General features: G+C 38.2%; 1 long non-coding RNA gene across 1 annotated transcript; it reads right to left on the bottom strand.

Annotated features, from left to right (window-relative positions):
• Nucleotides 1–736: 736 nt before the first annotated feature.
• On the bottom strand, nt 737–7,009 carry LOC107139204. Its single transcript, XR_001503124.2, has 3 exons — nt 6,680–7,009; nt 5,968–6,029; nt 737–1,650 (listed from the first exon to the last, which is right to left on the bottom strand). It is a non-coding gene; the product is annotated as an uncharacterized LOC107139204 (long non-coding RNA).
• Between the last annotated feature and the right edge of the window lie 342 nt (nt 7,010–7,351).

Here is a 7,351-nt window from a genome sequence, read left to right as displayed (position 1 = left end):
GTAGAGCATTGCCCAGCATGTATGAGGCCCTGGGTTCAGTCCCTACTAGCACCACCACCATCACAACAACAGAAAAGAAGAGGAAGAAAGAAGAGGAGAAAGAAAGAAAGAAAAAAGAAATAAAGAAAGGAAAGATGCTGTGGCTACCTGGTAATTTCCACCAGAGATGAGAAATGGGAGAGCTTGGCACTGTAGTATATTTACCATCCTCACTACAGAGCAGTGCTATCCCTCAGACAACCAGTAGCCACAGTGGCTATTGAACACTTGAACTGCGGCTAGTCTAAATTGAGATGTGCTTGCCAGATTTCGAGACTTAGGAAGAAAACAAGACTATAAATTATTTCTGTAATAATTTTTATATTGATGACAGTTTAAAAAAATAAAATTGGAATAATATAATGAATATACATAAAGGGCACTCGATATATACTTGTTCAGTATTTTATTTCTGGCTCTGGTACTTACTAGTTGTATGATCTTAAATAACTCTTTTAATTGTTGAATTTTACTGTGTTCTCATCTACAAAAAAGGGAAGGGTAGACTAACTGAATGGATAAGATATATATATATATATATATACACATATATATATGTATATATATATATATATATGTATACATATATATGTATATATATATACATTTATATTTTATATGCTTATTCAGTTATACATATTGTTAATGTTAATTACATATTTCTTTTCACTTTCTTTTTACATGGGCTACTAGAAATTTTGATATTTTGCATGTGGCTCCCATTGCATTGCTACCAGTCAGCACTGGTGAAGTATCTTTGTCCTGGAGTGCTTCCAAACTTCTCAACCACCTAGGCCAGAGGCCACATCCATGAAAAAGCCCAAATCTGCAGTTCTTCTCTGACCATCTCTTTTTAGGAACCACCTGCTCTTGCAGCCTCCCTGCTGGAAGTGTTCATTCAGACACCTTTCTTGGAAATATTCCCAAGTACTGTCCCATCTAAAACTTTCCCTTCCCAGAACTTTCCTCTTGGGCTGGGGATGTGGCTCAAGTGGTAGCGCGCTCGCCTGGCATGCATGCGGCCCGGGTTCGATCCTCAGCACCACATACAAACAAAGATGTTGTGTCTGCCGAAAACTAAAAAATAAATATTAAAAAATTCTCACTCTCTCTCTCCCACTCTGTCTTTAAAAAAAAAAAAAAACAACTTTCCTCTTCAGCAGGATGCTTAGTTTCTAAGATGTTGAGAGATTCCGAAGGCTTAGGATATCATCTACTATAAATGCATTTACCTTTAATTTTTTTTTTTTTAACTGAGGATCAAACCCAGGGCTTTGCCCATGCCAGGCAGGTGCTCTACCACTGAGCTACATCCCCAGCCTTTGCATTTAACCTTGAATAAATCACTCTAGCTGAGAGAAACCAAGCTCAAGCAGTGGCGATTTTGTGCCTAATCACACAGCTGAAATCCTTTTGTTAGTGGCACAGAATCAAATAGACTGTCACCATACCTTAGTAACTGTCCCCTGAGATCCTTGTAGGTCCTCTCTCTCTGACGTTGAGATTCCACGGTTCACACAGGTGTTCTTGGTTTAGCTTCCAGCCATCTCATTGGCACAGTTGGCCTTTCTGTAGGAGATTTTTTAAATGATGCTGGGAGACAATTGAAGTCTGTGGAGGATGGTAGAAGAAGAGTCCCAGATGTTCCGTGAGAATAGTGAGGAAAGGAGAGTGAGTAGAAATGCCCTAAGGGTCTGTGCTGTGAGGTGGAAGAGTATTGGGGGACAGCAGCGCTGGACTAGAACACAAGGTGGGGAAAACACTGCATCTCAGGGGTGACATTTGTAGGAAATACCAAAGATATACATTCCAATAAGGAATGCCAAGAAGGGCCAGGCCTGGTGGCTCCCACCTCTGATTCCAGCGCCTCGGAGTCTGAGGCAGGAAGATCATGAGTTTAAAACCAGCCTCAGCAACTTAGTGAGGCCCTGAGCAACTGAGAGAGACCCTATCTCTAAAATATGAAGAAGGCCGGCCTGTAGCTCAGTGGTTAAGTACCCCTGGGTTCAATCCCCAGTATCCCCCCCCAGAAAATACGCTAAGAACAAGTAAACTATTTAAAAACACAGGAGATAATACAAACCAAGAAAACCAAAAGGGAGGGCTGGGGATATAGCTCGGTTGGTAGAGTGTTTGCCTCACATGCACAAAGCCCTGGGTTCAGTCCCCAGCACACAAAAAGAAAAAAAAGAAAGAAAAGAAAACCCGAAGTGAAAAGTATATGAACTTTATGAAATGAGCGAATGTAGGAAGGAAAAGAGGGAGCCAAAATCTAGTCTTCTAAGAACACTAGATGTGAAGAGCTGAATGCACCCATTAAAAAATAAAAATGACCAGATTTGGTTTAAAAGTAAGATTCATAGTGTGAATCCAACTGTATGGTAACTGACGTGTTTCAAGTATCAGAGAAAATCCATGCAAAGAAAAGGAAAGCAGGGCTGGTACTAGAGACACCAGACTGAAGAAATGAAGACTGAAAGCACCCAACTAGATAAAGAACATTCTGCAAGGATATAAAGTTATGTAAATAACTTTTAATTACAAAATGTACATTTTAATTACAAAATAAAAAGAACAGCCAGGCGCAATGACACGTGTGTGTAATCCCAGTGACTCAGGAGGCTAAAGCAGGAGGATTGTGAGTTCAAAGCCAGCCTCAGCAAAAAGTGAGGTGCTAAGCAACTCAGTGAACCCTGACTCTAAGTAAAATACAAAATAGGGCTGGGGATGTGGCTCAGTGGTCTAGTGCCCCTAAGTTCAGTCCCAGGTACAAATAAATAAATAAGTAGAACAAAGTTTCAAACTGATTTTCCCCACACACCTACTTCTTTTCCTATTTCTTATCCTATACCTATTCACAAATGAATGAATGAATGAATGAATGAATGTGTTTTGGATTCTTTTCATAGGAAAATATTTGTCTGTCTAATTTCAAGGTAAGAAGTCATTTGAATCATGTTTTATTTTTATGTAACAATTTTATTGAGGTACAATTTACCTACTATACGATCCAGATTGTACTTATTTGAAGTGTACAATTCATGCACAGAGTTGTGCAACATTCACTTTAGCATATTTTAATCATTGCCCCTCAAAATCTCCTGTAATTTTTAGCTTTCACCCTCACAATCTCCCTAAGACCTAAGCAATCACTGATCTATTTTCTGTCTCGATCAATTTGCCCACTCTGTCCATTTCATATATGGAATCATACAACATGCCATCTTTTCTGTCTTCTTTGACATAGCAAAATATTTTAACATTCATCTCTATCATAGTAAATCTCAGTACTATATTGCTTTTCCTGGCCAGTTAACATTGCATTGTATTAAGATTCCAGTTTGTTATCCATTCCTCAGATGATGGACACATGGTTTTCCTCTACTTTTTTGCTATTATGAATAATACTGCTATGAACATTCATGCACCAGGTCTTTTGTGGACATGTTTTCATTTCTCTGGGATGTGTACAAAAAAAATGAAGCAATAGCTGGATCAAATGATAACTTGTATGTTCAACTCTTTTAGGAACTTCCAGTTGTTTCCCACAGTAGCTGACCATATTACATTCCCACTAACGGTGTATGTGGGTTAATTTTTGTTTCTACATCTTATAAACAGTTGCTATTTTTCTTATTTATTTTTAGTCTATCCACTGTGGTGGGTGTAGAGTAGTATCTCACTTTTTTCTCTTTTTTTAACTTTATTTCATTTATTTATTTTTTATATGATTCTGAGAATTGAACCCAGTGCCTCACACATACGAGGTTAAGTGTTTTACCACTGAACCACAACTCCAGCCCCTATCTCACGGTTTTGATTTGCATTTCTCATGATCAAGTGAAGTTGATCCCGGATCTGTAACCAGAATTCAGTTTGCCCTCGTGCAAATATCAAGGTTTATATCAACCACAACTTCTTAGAGTTTCTTCAGCTTTTCAAATTTAGCAAGATATTATTTTCAAAGAACAAGGCCCCAGTTGAGATCAGTATCTTTTTTTTACATGGGTGGTAATTATCAAGAAAGCATTTTTTTAATAGGCACTACCCTTCTGAATTAGCACATTGCTTTAAAATAAAACACAGAACGCACTTTGTCCACCTAAGCACTTGTGTCCTTGTAAACTATTAAAATCACTTACACATTCTTTGCAGCATTATACACACACCCTCATGTGTGAAGGTCACTCAGCTAGCAGCATTAACTCCACTGATCCTTTATTAAAGTGGATACACATTTTACACAGGAAACTCTCGTTTCTTTTGACTAGTATATTATGTCTCTCAATAAAAATATGAATGAATGTATTTCCCCCATCCATTAATTGAGATTTTTAAACTTTTTTTGACAGAAGAATCACTGCCTAGGGTTTAGGCTTCAAAGTCTCTCTTACTAAGCTTTGTGGTAATATTTTCATTGTGTGAGGATGGTGACTTGATTGATATTAGGTTTGTGGTTAATGTGCCTTTTAGTTTTGTGGACAGCAACAGTTGTCTTTGCCACTCTGTTTCATTTCTGCTAATAGGATAGTTTTTTAAAAACCAATATTGAAGATGACTCCAAGGTTGTAGTTCTTGGAAGTCTGAGTTTGGTCCAATCTGAAACACCAACATTAGGCTAGAAGATCATATTCTAGAACATCATCTGTTGACCTCTAATTACAGGTTCATAGAAGAGTATTTGGCTGGCGGACAATGGGCTTTTAACTGAGGCAGTCTTCACAATTAAGGACGCTGATGGCAAAATCATTGATGGGGATAAATCATTAAGAAAAGGATCCTATTTTTTCTCAATTTTCTGGGAGATTTGGCAGTAGAGTATCTGAATAATTGTCCTTCAGTGGCTGCCTGCCCCTTCCCTTCCCCCCTCCTTCTTCCTCCTCCTTTTCTTCTTCTTCTCCTCCTCCCCCTCCTTTTCTCTCCCTCCCCACCCCTCCTTTTTTTTTTTTTTTGGCAGTTCTAGTGATTGGACCCAGGGGTGCTCTGCCACTGAGCTACATCCCAGCCCTTTTTTAGTTTTTATTTTGAGACAGTGTCTCACTAAGTTGCCTTGTACTTGGAATCCTCCTGCCTCAGCCTCTGGAGTTCCTGGATTACATGCATGTATCACCACGCCTATGATATATCTCTTTGAGAAAAAGAGATTATTTCTCTGAGGTAGTGCTGGTGTTCGGAAACACCACTACTCGGTGCAAACCCACACCAGCAGGTAACAGGAGATGAAGGGCAGACGGCATCCTCCACTAGGTAACTAGGACTGAGATTTGCAAACAAAATGGTAGGAAAAGAAGGAGCCTCCCCAGCCTAGAAGTTGTTTTTCATTCAGGTAGCACTTGGTTCTTGAACTCTGCTTATTAGTTGGGTTTTTGTTTGTTTTCAAATCTCTCAGGAATTGTTTGTTAGCCTTGGTCCACGGGTAGAATCTAAGGTGATCTTAGATGAAAACATTAAATTTTAATTTTCACCCACCTCTAAATAAAATTTAGCATTTCCTTCAATAATAAATGTAGGCAAGGAACCAGAGTAGTATTAGATGTACCTGCAGGTTTTCGTTTAAAAAAAAAAAAAAACATAGGTCTTTTCTTATCCCATTACTGCTTTTGCAGATATCTTAGAAATATCACTTAAGCAATTTTAAATATATGGTAGTCATTAGGACCCAGATCATATCATTTAATATGTTAACAAGGAAGTACATATATTACTATATATAAAAAATTATTATATATTTATTATATATAACATTATATACATATTATATATAAATTATATATGTACATATATATGCTTATTTTATTCACTTAAAATATTACTCATGGGGGCTGGGGATGTAGCTCAGTGGTAGAACACTTGCCTAGCATGTGCAAAGCCCTGAGTTCAATTGCCAGTATTGACAAAACAAAAATAAGCAAAAAATATTAAGCTTACTGGTAGAGCCCATACTTCACATGCTTTAGGACCTCGGTTCCATCCCCCAGCATCAAAGAAACCTAAAAATTAAAACATAAAAATATTATTCTTAGAATAAATAATGAGATCTATGGTGCAAAAAAATGATGAAAATCCAGGCAACTATAGGCTTAGGAGGACTAGAATTTGAAACGTTTTGGACAGGGATCTCCTAGTTGAGGTCACAGTGCCCTGTTCCCTTTACTTCCTGTACTTGAAGGGGACTGTGCCACTTTCAGTATCCACAGGGTGGCAGATCCTGGTTAGCTCCGGTCCAGAAGCTGATCTTGACAGGTGAATTCCTCCTGCCAACCTGTAGCTAGCTTGAAGGCTTTAAAGAAAATGCAGCTTCTCAGAATCTGCCCAAACTAGGTTAGAACTAAAAGGGTGGCCTTTTGCCAGCCTGGTTCATTTGGAAGTCAGATTTTCCATCTTCAATCCAGACACCGGCTGTGGGACTAGCTCCAGAACATGCTGAATGCCTCCCCAGCTGCCCTCTACCACTGTTACTACCTGTATTCCTTAATTTGCCCCTAAGTGCTCTGGGAAAAATTATAAAAATAGTGGCCACTTCAAAATATAAGTCAGAAGTGTAAAAAATAAACTGATGCTGAAGGCAAGAGTTTTTTTTACAGGCAACTTCATTTCTGTGTTAGACCAAAGCAATGGAAAGACAAAACTGATCACTTACTCAAGGAAAAGTCAACCGTGGAACCCAGCGTTCAGCTAAATCACATTTCAATTATAGTTGTCTATGGCACACAAAGTGATCTGGCAGGTAAAAGGTTCAACTTGCTGTGCATTAATTACTGCCAGGTCCATCTGGTATTTCTAGTTTTTTATGTTTGTAGAACAAAAGTTGAAAAGGAAAAAAGGTTTCCTTGTTTTTGCTCACTTTAAACAGAAATGCTGTGTGTGACAAAGAGTTTGCTTACAAGCAGGAACTGCCTTTCTGATTAATGATTTATCTGAATTTTTACCCAGGAGATAATGGGTAAAGGAGGATTTTCAAAAGAGGAGCACTGGGTTCCAGCCCTGATATTTCCCTGGCTTAAACCAATTATGGTCTGTCTCTCACTGTGCTCTGATTTCTTCAACCTATTTGACAGATATTGTGGGAAGAAATGAAAAGAGGTGGGTGATAGAAAATAAAAGTGTGAAGTTATTTCAGTTTACTGGAAAGTTCCATTGACGTATTATTGCAAAAATATATGTTTTAGGGGCTAGGGTTGTGTCTCAGTGGTAGAGTGCTCGCCTAGCATGTGCGAGGCCCTGGGTTTGATCCTCAGCACCACATAAAAATAAATAAATAAAAAGCCTGACTGTCCTTTAATATATATATATATATATATATATATATATA

Source organism: Marmota marmota, unplaced genomic scaffold (genome assembly GCF_001458135.2).
Source record: "Marmota marmota marmota unplaced genomic scaffold, marMar, whole genome shotgun sequence".
Lineage (NCBI taxonomy): Eukaryota > Metazoa > Chordata > Mammalia > Rodentia > Sciuridae > Marmota > Marmota marmota.
Note: the sequence above shows the minus strand (reverse complement) of the source record. Positions and strands in the feature narration are given on the sequence as shown.